Source organism: Melitaea cinxia, chromosome 20, assembly GCF_905220565.1.
Source record: "Melitaea cinxia chromosome 20, ilMelCinx1.1, whole genome shotgun sequence".
Taxonomy (NCBI): Eukaryota; Metazoa; Arthropoda; class Insecta; order Lepidoptera; family Nymphalidae; genus Melitaea; species Melitaea cinxia.
Genome location: NC_059413.1, coordinates 7,009,409 through 7,025,550, shown reverse-complemented (window position 1 = coordinate 7,025,550; position 16,142 = coordinate 7,009,409). Strand labels below are relative to the sequence as shown.

The following is a 16,142-nucleotide window of genomic DNA, read 5'->3' as shown; positions in this document are numbered from 1 at the left end:
ATTGGTCTATACTTTTATTTTATATTTGAAAAAGGTCTGAAAAATATGCTTGAGTCCGACATAATTAAAACTTCTGGAACTGTAAAAAATGATAATTAATATTAAAGGAATTCTTCAAAAGACTATCCGCCAACTCGCATTAGAGCAGCGTAGTGGGTTAAGCTCTGATCTTTCTCCGATATGTGAAAAGAAGCCTTTGCCCAACAGTGGAATATTACAGGCTGAAGCGTTGTCAAAGACTATACTTCTATAATAATAAACTGTTAGGGCGTTAATAAACCCGCAGGTTTTAATTACTATAATCTTTGTTTTTAAGATTTATTACATACTAGTTGACCCGGCGAACTTCGTATCGCCTAACAGTCGATTCTTTAATTTTATTTTTCTCTCCGTAAGAACCATCCTCGTACTTCAAGGAATATTTTAAAAAAAGAATTAGCGAAATCGGTCCAACCGTTCTCGAGTTTTGCGCTTAGCAACACATTCAGCGACTCATTTTTATATTATAGATAGAAGATCTTATCGCGGCTAGTGACATCAAGTTACAACTATAATATTATTCCTAAAAAACACATAACAATTACTCTGTCAATAAATAACATATAAAACCTAGCTCACGGAACTTCGTAGATCTTAACATAAACAAAAGAGTATATATATATGCGTGTGTTTGTCAAATACATGGTAGTGTGTGTAATATTTTTTTATTGATTTAATGTATTTTTATGCATAATTGGAAAAAGAATTTAGCATTCTGTACTCTTTCTATATGTAAGTGAGCGAAATTTCATACTCCCCCGTCCGTGCAATTTCCGTGAAAAGGGGTGCAACATTTTCACGTATATATAGATATATAAATTAACGATCGTTTTCTTTTACATATTATTTATATTAGCTATTCACCTCTCATTTTTATATATTTTTAGTTTTCATGGTCATTTCACAGAGTCAGCTGAGACATCTGTTTTAACGGGACTTATTGAGATTATAATTGAAGTTTTTTACTTCATAAGAAACGACGTAGGACCCGTAGTATGAAAAAAAATGGAGAGTGAATTCGTGTGAATCAGTAATGCTGATCAATGACGCGACCTGCACTGGTAATGAGAATGATCTTTTACCGCGTACCGTCTCTTGTCAATTATATTTTTGAATGACCATATTTGATTTTGTTTATAAAATACAGTATATTGATATAAACTCAACAAATCGTATCAAATCTTATTTTTCTTTATAGTCATTGGACTGAATAGGTTTTATATTGTCTATAGATGGAAATGATAACATAGATAGAGTTACAATAATAATATTAAGTGACAAGAAGTATTATTTATTCTGCGACACAAAGCACATATTATCTGGTGCATCGTGTGTGTGTGGTGTTTAGTGTCTTATACGAAACTGTTTATGTAAGCATAATTCAGATTATTACATAGAAAACCTAGCTTTATAGTTTTTCTTTAAAGACAATCTCTTTTAAGTCTATACTACCTGCGTGACCGAGCTTCTCGGTATTTTTAGTAAATCGTGTTTTTTGGAAATCATATTTAAATACGAATTACATATTTATAAAATATGAATAATATTTTTTTACCGACACTAATAAAAAATATAAACAAATATAAAAAATCAAAAATAAAAAAATAACCAAAAAATAATAAAGATAATATAGATGATAATAATAGATGATAATATAGAGAATAAAGATGATATAGAAATATGAAAAATATTTTCCGATTTTACCGATATAATAATAAAAAATATGAACTGGTTATTTAAATAAAAAATCATGAGTGCAATTAGAAAAAAATGATGAAACCTGGAGACATGGGAACCGTGGTCTTCTCGGTTGATCCCAACCGGCCGATTTCCCACCAGAGCTATTACAACTTTATTAACAATTTCAAAATTTACCTTCGTATTCTAACGATAGTGCAGCCATTTTTTCATTGTCTAAAAACTGGGATAAAACGACATTTTCTAAAAATTAATCCTAGCTAGTTTTATTCATTTCCCCCGAAATTACCTGCATGCTAAATTTCATGAAAATCGTTGGAGCCATTTCCGAGATTAGAATTCTATATATATACAAGAATTGCTCGTTTAATAGTATAAAATTAAATGGACTATCTGCAAATTCTGTCTACTTCAGTTACAGTTTTATTCCTACTAAACGTTTTGAACTGGGTACGAAACTTCAAAGTAACTAATAAAAATTTATTCAGGAATTTTCGAAGGAGATTTTCGTTGAAACTTGTAATCGATTTTTTCCAATAATAACCTTTTTCTAAATTATTAACATCTAACGATGAAGGTCGTAGTAAAAAAGGTTACATTAATCGTTAAAAGCAATATTAATTTTTCATTCGTCACATAGGAATATTTCGATTATTCTCACCGCGGCTCGCTATTCAAGTAATGAAATGTAATTAGGTATTATTGATATTTTGTTCATGTTCAAAATAACAAAGAAATATGCACCTCATGTGTTATGTTATTCTAGTACTATTTACTAGCTTCAAAATATGTTAAGACTGATTAACTGTTTCTCAATTTTACTTTACACAAAAACCCTAACTTGACAATAACGAACACAATAAAGGATAATGTTGTGTCTGTCTGTTGTGTTTGTGTCTGTATGACGAAGTTGATGCAGACGTTCGGTACTTACGGTACATAATATTCGGCATTCCATTTTTATTCATATTTATAGAGGAGAGATAGATTATATTATTCCGGAGATATATTATATTATTCCATTGTTTTAAGAATACAGTATATAAATAAACTAAGACATATTCCTTCTTCAGAGAAACATTTGGAAGCGAAAACCATTCGAACAGATGAAAGGAAATCCTCGAAAATCCAGTTGAGTACCGTTTAGGGTTACACAAAGTAATTTAGCTTTCCCCGAATTCATTTATAAACGAGACGTAGTCTGAGGCAGTGATTACACCATTACTTGTATTATTCTTGAGATAATTAAATTATTGTTACTTTGTTACTCATATTATCATCACTAGTATTATTTTTAAGGTACATTGAACAGAGACAAACGAGAAAGTAAATAGACAAATTATTAATTATTAAATATGGAAAGGCCTCTAAAAATGTTTACAGAATCTAATAGATGTTTGAATCTCAACTATGCATACGACTAAGATCCATATGTGTTGTGTTTTCTTTATTGGAACCACTAAACAAAGAATATAACGATCAACTGAAACAATTAATTCTCACCATTGAAAATTTCGATACTTATCCATTTATTAACTGGAAAAATATGTAAAATGTATATGCATGCATTCAGCCTCTAACATTCCACTCCTGGGCATAGGTCATCTGTCTCCATTGTAGGATAAGGATTTGGAGCTTAATCAACCACGCTGCTGCACTGTGGATTGGCGGATATATTCCCTACTATGAGTAAAGATCGCTATCAGGTATTTATGATAACAACTGGACAAATACAAATATCCATCCCGAGCGGGAATCGAATCCGCAAAACGTCGGTGCTTTAGGCGACTACTCGCACCAATCAGAGCGGTTGTTATATGTAAAAGGCGCGACCGAATATTTCATTTGTCTGATTTTTAAAAACAGATCAAATACAAGAAAATAACTGTAATCAAAATCGTCGATGGCAATTGAAAATACGGAAATTATTCTGCGTTTCCAATTGTCATTTAGCTGACTTAATTGACAATTGCAATTGATAGTTTCGTGGAAACGTATTCCATTGAATAGGTGAGCGAATAAGAATAATAATACGCGATGCGACGGCAATCGATCAATACTTCACGTAATGTAAATTAACGTTACATTGTAGAACACAATTACGGGTTACTATTATTTATCTTCATAGTGCCAAAATTGCGCAATAAATTTCGCCATTATCACGTTGAATCGAAAAGACATAAAGGAGATTGATCGTGGTATATCTATTGACAGAAAAACGAGAGAAGAAAATACAATTACTTGGTGGTATCAATCACCGCTTTTGTGTAGTGGTATGTGTACCGTGTAGGTGCCTAAACATCGATGGTTGGCTCGATTCCCGCTCGGGGCGGATATTTTTACAATATTTGTTTCCGATGTGGATGTCTGTCCTTCTGGGTATTCCCGTCGTGCCTCAGAGAGAACGTTAAGCAGTCTGATCCGGCTTTTCTTATAGACACCTCATAATGATCGTTACTCATAATAGGGAATAGCCCGCAATTGAACGGGTAGTGGATTCGATCCAATCCATTTCCTGCAGGGAGCATGAGCCCTATGCCTAGCAGTGAGATATCGCATTCTATAAAAAAAATACAGATTCATAAATATTTGTTGTTTTAATAATAAACATAACTTACAATTTTGCAAAATTAACATTACTTTTTGTTTAATGTAAAAAAGAGAATATTATTATAATTAATCTCCCCACATGCAAACAATGATGTAAGTTATAAAAATAAAATAATATAACAACCCGAACACATAATACCCCCGATGACGACGTGCTTGTGTGAGCGTACACGCCTCGGTGAATAAATGTGTTTGATCAGCATCCATGTGTGCTAATCCTGATACCCTCGGGTTATTTTTATGCCTCTACTAGACATACAATTACCACACACACCTGTTTTATTTTCAAATTTTGCTCGCTATTATGTCACAAAGAGGTCACAGGACATCGACTGCCGCTCACGACAATTTTTGTAAGCAGAACAGACATTTGTTGTAATATTAGCATCAGTGCTTACTTTGTGTCTGATTTCAAAATCCAACACGAGATCATATCCTATGGAAGGTTTTTAAGTGTAAGATTATTCATTATATCAGGATGTGATATTTAAAAATCATATTCCTGACAGATAAAAAATTTTATATAAATAAAAATGAATGTTGCTAAGCGCAAAACTCGAGAATGGCGGCCACTTTTTTTTTGTATATTCCTTAAGGCCCACGAAAGTTTTTAAAACAAAAAAAAATACTATTAACTTTTGACAGAACGGAGTCTCTCTGGGCAGCTAGTTTAAAATATAACTTAATATTGCTTTTTATCTATAAATAATATGAATAAGTAGTCATATAACTGACGTATTCGTGTCACAATTTATTACGTCAGAATCATAAGCCTAAAAATTTATTTATAATAGGTATAGAAAATACAAAATATGTATAATCTTTCGCAAAATTTCCATAGTCACTTTACCAGCCTTCCTATCTTCTGTCCATAGTTCAGCAAATCTCATAAGTAAAATTTTAAGGGCATCCCCTTCAAACTTTGAGATTGCTGGTTTGGAAGAAGCTAGAAACGTTTTCTTAATTGCATGCCCAGGTCAAAATTTTCCAGTTTCTCCAAATTCACAGAGGAGCTGGGACGACATAAACTGCAAATTGATTCATGACAATCTTTTGAGCTGTAGTACAGGTTCGGAGCGAGCTAGGGTTTTTGCCGTGGGTATGAATGAGGCTGGCTACTGGCTTCAAGCGTACCCTTCATCAAATACAGGAACATTTCTTGAGCCTGACACGCTCCGAATCGCAGCTCTGATAGTAAATGTCAAATATGTCTACATACTTACGCATATGTTCTATACGTATTATATCGTTTACTGGCTTTCCGAATGCGGCTTGACCCGAACGACTATGATTTTGGCTGTTCCGTTTCTCTAAGAAATATACTGGTGTAACAATTTTAAAATTGGTCTTTTAGTTTTTGGTTTTGTCAATAACAAACAGACAAAAATCAAACCTTTCCTCTTTATGATAATATTTATGATAATTATATATGATATGATAATATTTACTATAATTTATGATAATAGACAAAGTCGGTTCGTAAACACGAAAAGCCTTTAGGTTTATAATATAGTCGTATATGATACTTCATATCACTGTGATAATGGGAAGTTATAGATATTTTCAAAGCATCTATAATGTTATTTTTTTACTCTTTGCTTTATAAACAATCCAGCGATTAGGTATTGATTTTGGTTTTGTTCGGTGGTTAAATAATGCTCATGGATAACAATCTAATATTATCGCTGCCTCTCTGATACCTGTGATAAATCGGGAACTCAAAAGGACAAACTTCAATCATGGTAATTATCCCGTTTTACTACAATCATATTATTAGTGACGATGAAAATTTGAAAACATACATAATTATATTACAAACTAGCTGTGCCCGCGGCTTCGCCCGCGTTGAAATTAGTATGTCACAAAGTTTTCCCGGCAAACTTCCAGTGAAACTCTCATCAAAATCGGCTTAGCCGTTCCGTAAACCTTCCTCTTGCCAATGGTGGAGCCTTCTCTCCAATAGTGAAACCACATGAAAATCCGTTCAGTAGATTTTGAGCGAATTGATCACATACACTTTTAGGGACTTGGTTTTATAATACACTAACTGATGCCCGCGACTACGTCCGCTTGGTTATGAAGATATGCATTACTATTAAGATGTTTTAAACCGAGTAACTTTTTAAAAGGCACAATTTAGTATAATTTAATAGTTATTTTTATAAAATCTCTCTATACACGACATTTTTAGTTTTATTTTCAGGCTGTATATGTTTCATACCAACTATCAAACCCAATTAAATCCCCTTAGCGGTGGAATATCGTAAAATCCGTTCTTAGCGGACGTCTGCTAACTATAATCTACCTCCCTGCCAAATTTTATCTTTGTCCAACCTGGATGGATAGACCATCCAGTGGTTTTTGAGGTCTCGTGATGTATGAGTCTGTGGCCTTTCTCTTATATATATATATAGATTACGATGTATTATTTGGACACCTTCTCACCATCTATAGAGCATATATTTTAAATTTCAAGTCTCTTACTTCAAAAACATAAGACTTTCATACAAACTTCCGACCCCCGTTTTATCCCCTTAGGGGTCGAATTTTGTAAAATCAGTTCTTAGCGGATGTCTACGCCCTATAAGGAACCTACCTGCCGAATTCCAAGTTTGTAGCTGTTATAGTTTCGGAGTTTCGGAGGTTTCGTGATGAGTGAGTCAACCTACCATCCCCCGTTTTGACTCTAAAAGAGAGTTGATTTCTAAAGATACATTATTTGGTCACATTTCTATCATCTATAGAGCATACATTTTAAATTTCAAGTTTCTTAGTTCAAAAACACGGGACTTTCACACAAACTTCCAACACCCGTTTTACCCCCTTAGGGGTCGAATTTTGTAAAATTCGTTTTTAGCGAATATCTATGCCCTATAAGGAACCTACCTGCCGAATTTCAAGTTTGTAGCTGTTATAGTTTCGGAGGTTTCGTGATGAGTGAGTCAACCTACCATCCCCCGTTTTGACTCCAAAAGAGAGTTGATTTCTAAAGATACATTATTTGGTCACCTTTTTATCATCTATAGAGTATACATTTTAAATTTCAATTTTATTACTTCAAAAACACGGGACTTTCACACAAACTCCCAACCCCCGTTTTACCCCCTTAGGGGTCGAATTTTGTAAAATCCGTTTTTAGCGAATGTCTATGCCCTATAAAAAGCCTACCTGCCAAATTTTAAGTTTGTAGGTGTTATAATTTCGGAGATTTCGTGATGAGGGGTAAAACTACCATCCCCCGTTTTAACCCCAAAAGGGAGTTGATTTCTAAAGATACATTATTTGAACATCTTCTCATTATCTATAGAGCATTAATTTTAAATTTTAAGCCTTTTACTTCAAAAACATAGGACTTTCATACAAACTTGCAACCCCTGTTTTACCCCCTTAGGGGTCGAGTTTCGTAAAATCCGTTCTTAGCGGATGTCTACGTCCTATAAGGAGCCTACCTGCCAAATTTCAAGTTTGTAGGTGTTATAGTTTCGGAGATTTCGTGATGAGTGAGTGACCTTTCGCTTTTATATATATTATAGATTGTCATCCTACAGTTCGATTAATATTAAATACGTAATGTTACTGTTAAATAGTCTTTTCAATTTAATAGAAAAAACCGTCAACTTCACATAATACACCGGATAAAAAATTATAAAAATCGTTGTTTTTGAAGTCAAAAAATGTGAAATAAAGAAAAAAGTTTGTTTGATTCAAGATATTGTTTTTTATTCAAATTTTTGCCCTAAAAGCTAAAAGGACTTCAAAGAGTTTAGAGTATTAGCTAAAACCTGGCGAAGTTTGTTGCAGACTTGTTCAATGTGCCAATTCCAATTAAATTTGCTTTCTATTTTCAATCTGATATACTTATAACTAACTGGTAGTAACTCTGTCCTTTATATTTATGTATTGGTAAAAAATTAAATATCTATAGCGTTAAAATATATCTGAGAAAAATTCAGACCCTGTGAGCATTATATGTATTTTAATGGAATTTCACCTCTTCTCTATACTCTTATTATTCTTTATACTTAACTTCTGTCGTCATTATTATAGTAACATCATCATAAATTTTTTAATTAACGATAGATAAATTAAAAAAAATCATTATATTTTTTCTCGAGTGAATAGTAATCTATTACTGAGTCTTTTTTTTCAAATAACTCGTAAATGAGCGATGGTAATGGCTTAATGTCAGATTTTTAATTTACTAACTATCGTTATCAAAGCAAAGGTGTTCGATCAATAAATAAAATAGTAGAATATAGCAGAGTTATTTTGAAATGAATTGCTAAACTAGTTGAAATAGTAAGAATTCCTTATAAAATCATTATACTTTATAGTTATATAACTTGGTAGTATTAAAGTTTCTGTGCATAAAAGAAATGTAAACTAAAACAGAGTACGTATTATGAGCAACCGGATTTAAAACTTTTTAAATTAAGCCTTTCTTTGTTTTAAGCGAAAGATCATTTAAAAGCAAAATTTATTTTATTAAACGAAATGAATCTCACCAGTACCTACTGCAAAAGTTACTTCGAATTTCATCTCAGTTATTTTATGATATTGAAAAAATAAAACGAAAAAGGTCCAATGAAAATAAAAAAATTGCATTTGAGTTGTTACATAGCGAGCAATGAACACTTTGTGACTGTCACAAACAAAAAAAAAAGCTGTATAATTATTATTTTATTTATTTATTGACAATTAACTTATCTAATATATAAAGTTCTCGTGTCGCGGTGTTTGTAGTTAAATTCCTCCGAAACGGCTTGACCGATTCTCATGAAATTTTGTGTGCATATTGGGTGGGTCTGAGAATCGAACAACATCTATTTTTTATCCTCCTAAATGTTAAGGGTAGTCCACCCCTAAATATATATTTTTTTTTAATTTTTAGATAAATTATTTATTTTTTATTTTATTATGATTTGGCGTTGAAAAATACATACAACCCTAAATTTTCACCCTTCTACCACCAACCCTTATTTTAAAATAGCGTTTAGCGAAAAGACAACGTTTGCCGAGTCAGCTAGTATTAATATAATAATTTCGAAATATCTCCAAATGATAATTTATTCGTATATTTTTAAAATATCTTAAAAATCATTCGAAGTGTCCTTTGTTAGGCAACATTCTATTTACAAATTATTAGGTTCGGGGCAAAAGTTTCTTCGTATTTTATATAGAAACTATCTGTGTCCGCGACTTAATCCGCGTGGAATTTAACAAAAAGATTATTGTTCAATTCGCAGAGTTGTAAAATAAATACATTTCTAAAATAAAAGTAGCCTAAGTTACTCCCTAATACACCAGCTATCTATCTACCAGTGAAAGTCCCGTCAAAATCAGTCCAGCCGTTTTAGTGATTAGACGACACGAACAGACAGACAGACAGACAAAAATTGAAAAAAAATGTTATTTTGGTATATGTACCGTGTATAGGTACATCCGTATGCATTTAGTAAAAAGCTGTTATTTTAATATTACAAACCGACACTCCAATTTCATTTATTTGTATAGATTCAAGATAAGATTTTCGAAAAATTATTTACGTTCATTATAATATATATTATATTGAACCCGCGTTGGCGCAACGGTCACAGCACTGGTTTGTAAAGAAAAGACCGAAACAGATTGAAATCAGGGGTTCCAGGTTCGGGGTTATATGGTGGATGCATTAAGACTTCCCATTTAAACTCTCTCAATTTTAATTCAGTGGATAAAGATGCATGTGGTCGGATGTTGTCGTAATGAAAGACCACACCTTTTCTCTTGATCAATTTTGGCCGCTTATTCTCAATTTCTTGGATAAGTCTCTTCAGCTGTTGACAGTAGAAATCCGAATCAATGGTTTTGTCCAGCGGTAAAAGCTAGTAGTGAATGATACCCTTTCAATCCCACTATACACTCAACATCGCTTTATTGCGCGTCAACTCGGGTTTCACGATAGTCTGTGCAGCTACCGACCCTTGACCACGATTTCTTTCATATATTCTTATCGTAGATAGTTCACTTTTCGTCACCGTCGTCAGTGATGAGTCTCTTCAACTAGATACGGTTCCATGCATAATATTTCGTTATATCGTAATTATTATTACGTATATAATTAATATTTAAATTTAAATATGATAACGTTATATATTAAAATAAATTATTTTTCATTACCTAAAAATTATTTTGTAAAATTAAACTGTATAAAATATTTCATAGTTTGTGCCATTTTTCTTATTAAAAAAGAAAAGGAAAAGAGGACGCTTCGGGACTGAAAAATATGGCGTCGAGGAAAAGTAAATTATTTTTGTGAAAAAAAATATATATTTTTAAGTGTTAAATATGTAATTATTGTTTTTTTAATTAATTATTATTCAATTCAGCAATCTGGTGAGTCGTTTTTTTTTATTTCAATTATGATGTCAAACGCTCTTTGATTAAAATTACTATTTTCATGAAAAGTACCTGGGTGACCGAGCCCAGCTCGGTATTTTTAGTAAAAACTGACAGGCGCTCCAACAAATCGTGTTTTTTTCTGAAAATCATATTTAAATACGAATTACGTTATTTATAAAATATGAATAGTATTTTTTTTACCGACAATAATAAAAAATATAAATAAATATAAAAAATCAAAAATAAAAAATAATTAAAAAATAATAATGATAAAATATGAATAATATTTTTCGATTTACCGACATTATAATAAAAAATAAGAACTGCCTATTTAAATAAAAAATAACAACTGCAATTAGAAAAAAAAGAAAAAATAATTGATCAGGGACATGGGGATTTGAACCATGATCTTCTCGGTTGATCCCGACCGGCCGATTTCCCACCGAGCTATTACAACTAAATTAACAGTTGCGAAATTTACCTTCGTATTCTAACGATATTTTTCACTCCCTAAAAACAGGGATAAAACGACATTTTCCAAAAATGAATCCTAGCTAGATGGATTTATCTCCCCCGAAACCTCCTATATACTAAATTTTATGAAAATCGTTGGAGCCGTTTCCGAGATTCAGATTATATATATACATATATATATACAAGAATTGCTCGTTTAATAGTATAAGATAAATAGATTAATTTACTTGTCAATACTACTGAATAGATTAATATGTTTTTGACTATAGTGTTAAATGTTTTTAGTTTACGATCGATGGAGGTCCTATAATAATCTTTGGTGACTTTTCACTGTACTTCAGCGTCTATATATACCTAGTAATTATTTCAATATATAATGAAAGGAAAGAGTTGGTTCTATGAATAGCTATTACAATGTGTTAATAGAAATGAAATCGGGTTCTCAATAAAAATTCTATTTATAATCAAACTATGTAAGATAGAAACTTTTATTTACTATAATAAGATTAATGTAGGTAAGTAATAGCTTAGTTTCATAGTAATAGTAAAGTTTTATTTCCTTTCTTTATGATCACTGGTGCTTTAATAGAAGTTTATTTTTTATTTATTTCATATGATACCCCAGCGATATGCTGTATAGTCATTAATAATTATTATTACACAGTTGTCTAGTCTGAGTACAGTTACCATTACAGACAGATGTACACAACGTTAGGTAAATCACTGACTAGAGTATCGACAAACAGATACTAACCAACTAAACGATAATAAACTAAATAAATAATATATTTTTATAATTTTTATACGTGTATTCTCCCCACAGTATAAGTATAATTTAGTCACACTGTACATATGAAATTTAGGTATATCGTCCTGATAAAATTCACAAATGCTACTTAATTACAGTTTAAAACTTAATAATCAATTTATTCCTATTCTCTTATGAATCTTGACGTGTGTTTGCATTTTTAGTGTTTCCTTTTAAACATTTAAGTTATCTTATAATTTTGAAAATGTATAGAAAATTTAAATTTTTACAATTATTTTTGTACGCCTATGGAAGGCTAAAGACTTCTTGTATGTAAAAAGTAAAGTTCGAAATTTGACCGTTCATAACCGAAATACGATTTTTTTTTCAAAATATAGAAACTTTGTCTATACTTACCACCATAAAAATCATTTACAAAAGCGTGAACTTAATTTCATTACAATAATATTATGACAGTTAATAAGTTTATTTTGACGCCGAGCTTGCATTCATTAGAAACATCATATACTAGTAATATTTTATAGTAATTAAACTGAATATAATCACGCCGGCTCAAAACTCATTAATACAAAACAATCAGGTCACCCCTTTATCCGATACCCGACGGTAATATTCATTTGAAGTGGTTCCACTCGATATTAATACGGAGAAAATTACGAAACAGGAATCAAAATAATAGAGCTTTAAATAAAACTATATTTTTTTGTTAGTACTTTTTTATTTTATCAATAATTATAAGTATACTTAGCCTTTTTATGATTATAGAAGGATATATTTATGTATATTTGGTATTTTTCACGTTAACATCGCCAAAGTATTTAGATTATCATGTAAATAATAACAAAAAAAAAATAATGAACAGGCTATTTTTTATTTAAAAAATTAACTAGGGGGCCGGGACTTTTAGTTGAACAACGGGGGTACAGCTATTTACATGTCTGGAAAAAATCTTAATCTTTCATGTTTCTACAAAATCTTTGATCACGTTGCTTTAATTCCAAATTATATAAATTTACTTCGATTTCGGTAATATTTGTATACAAATGAGGTTTGCTACAGGCAAAAACTTCAAGCTGGAAGATAAAAAAGTAATACAATTTATTGGATCTCACTTAAATATCGTATAGATAAATAAATAAATAAACGCTTCACACTCGACGGCCCAAATTAGGGTTTTCTCCTGTGTCGGGGGTTCCAGACCACGACAAACATCTATATGGCCAATACAAACGTCTGTCGTGAGCGGGGATCGAACCCGCGACCGCCAGCGCAACAGCCAGTACTGTGATCGCTGCGCCAACGCGTCGTCGATAAATAGTTCTAATGTATATTTAAATCGTAACTAATGGAATCTAAGCTTTGAAATATCTAAACTAAAGAATTTTCGAAGAGTCCAAGAGTACGTAGAGCTCTACGTCGTAGCGAAGCGCTACGTGATTCATAAAATTTCACTTGTTCAAGTTTACTTGACATTTATAACTACTATTTCTTTGATATGAATAGTTAACGTTAGGTTATTTATATAAAAATTATATAAGAGTCTACACATTTTGTTCATAATTATGATATAAATCAAATGCTATCAAAAAACTCATCTAAACTCATAGTTTCTGAGATAGGATTTAAATAAAAAAATACTCTAATATTGTTAAATATAGTAAATAACTAAATGCATTATTAGCTTATTTATTAAATAAAATTTATTTAAACTTAAACACGTCGTGGTAGTCGTCTAGTCTAATCAGTTACAAACGTCAAAGTTTTTAATTTCAAAATACAACATGGTATCTAGTTTCAAAAAGCATTAATTAATAGCAATCTTATATAATTCAAAGGGTATTAAGTTCACTGGCGATAAATCTTAGAGGGTAGTCCGAGCAAGAAGCAATTTTCCCAGCGTCGAAGCCGTCTACACAAGATGTGACACAATATGCGTCCACTCCTTCATAACACAATAACCTTACTCTCGAATATCTCATCCGATCGATTCAAAGATACTCTGACTGATTAAATTCAATATTCTTTTGGTGTATTCGAAATTGACTCAGTAAAATGTTACCTAGGTAATGTTACCTAGGTTGTATAATAACGTCATATGTTTTTTCAAAAGTAACTTTATACCTTTTAGTATAATCAGACTAGCTAACCCGCCACACCTCCTATGACCACTTTTTGTCGTGAATATCGATATTTATAATTTTCTTTCGTATAAAATTCTATTTTATATAAATTATATATTTCAACAAAATTCATCCTGACAAAAGAAAATTTTAATAAAATTGTGCAATTTGGTGCAAGTCCAAACTTTCTACAGCAACGGAATTTCGTCACTATCTACGAGATGGTATCAAGTTGTCGTACAAAATAGTACACACCCATATATTATAATGAATGTAAATAAATTTTCTAAAATCTTACGTTGAATTTCTACATAAAATACGAAGAAACTTTTCCCCTGACCTAATATGTAAATTTCACAGTAGAATTTTGTAACTCATTTTAAAGTTTAACTTTTACTTTATTACGTTTGATTATTTTATATTCTTTTATTTCAAAATATTAAAACCATATTGTGTCCAAGAAATCGAAAAAATAAAATAAAATACCGAGTAAAGTTTCGCCATCCAGGTACTATAACTTATATACAAAATATTCACACAAAAAACGCAAACCATATTTGGATTAAAATATTTATTTATTTAATTTATTTAAGGATCACTAGAAGTTACAACACTGTTTATACAGATTTCTGGTTTTTTTTAACTAATCTTTTCTCGATCGATTAAGGCCACGGTGACTACATTCAACTCTGGTTTTGTCTTTGATGTGCTCGCGGGTGGCTTATGTAGCCAATTTTTTTTGTAAATATCCTCGCACACTGCGGGCATGTGTGCACACGATTTAGATAATTATACCTAAAGGTCACTGTTAGTCGAATCTTTAGTTCATCTTGCAAAAAAAAGTGGAACGTTTCACGATTTTGCGTGTCATCCCTGCACAGGGGCCATGCTACTCTTCTTTGTATCGTTACAATTTTAGAATATGTACTACGAAGCGAGTCGGTAAACAAGCGTACGGGTCACTGATGGTAAGCAATTAGCGTAGCTTATTGACATTTGCAACACCATAAGAGGAAAGGGTACCGGGTCTTTCTCCATACAAACGTAGTCGACTGTTTTCTCCCTGGATAATGACACTAGATCAAATATTTTGTGACATAGAACTCTTTGCTGCCATGACCATGCCCCTATGTTTTGATTTTTTTTATATTCTTATTATCATAGGAATTAGGAGACTTCAAAAACTCGAAATATTGCATAATTTTTTGTACATTTTCAGACAGTCATTAAAAAAAATATATGCATATTTTCAAAAAAATGAAAACATAGGGGCATAGCCGAAGTCTTCTTTTATTTTCTAAAAAAAAATTTTTAAAAAATTGCCATGTTTTGAGGAGAAAACAGTCGACTACGAAACACTGTTTTGGTCAAAAATTATATACCTAAAACGGTCTGAGCTGCAGTTGTCCCTTTCTTGCTTTTTGGGGGATAGGTCTGGGGGAGGGAAGGGTCAAAGCAATACGTATATACGCCAGCGAAGTGATGCCTCATAGTCGACAATTATATCGATACACTAGTGATGTTATTTTTAGTCGATATTTTCTAAAATTCGTATTAACAAAATTAAATAATTTCTCTTTTCATAACTACAATAAAACCGTATTTGTATATGCGGTTTTTATTGTAACACTGTGCAAACCTGGGCTAACGAAGGGTTTCGCTAACAAATAACAATGATAATTATGGTAAATAACTGTGTTGTTTGTTTTTGGTATCAAAAGGGCTCAATACAAGGATTTCAAAAAAGTATGTTATGATTATTATTACCGTAATACTAATAAAAAATACAATAAGAAAGTTTAAAAAATTAGGACTGCTCTTTCCCATGCCTATGCCAAGCAAGCTGCGAGCCGCGCTTCTTCCTCGCCTCCTAGGCGAAAAACAACTTCGGGGTTTACTCTTTCCAATATATTTTTTTATCAATTTCGGAATACTTTGTAAAAAGCTATGCATGGTCAAACATAAATAAATATAGGTACGTAGCGACTTTAGAACCTCCTCTGTTTTTTTTTCATCGGTAAAAAATTGCTTAGTTGTTTTCTTGACATTAC

At 31.7% G+C, this 16,142-nt stretch overlaps 1 non-coding gene across 1 annotated transcript; it reads right to left on the bottom strand.

Moving 5' to 3' along the window:
• Positions 1-14,927: 14,927 nt before the first annotated feature.
• On the bottom strand, positions 14,928-15,033 carry LOC123663782. Its single transcript, XR_006744704.1, has one exon. It is a non-coding gene; the product is annotated as a U6 spliceosomal RNA (small nuclear RNA).
• Between the last annotated feature and the right edge of the window lie 1,109 nt (positions 15,034-16,142).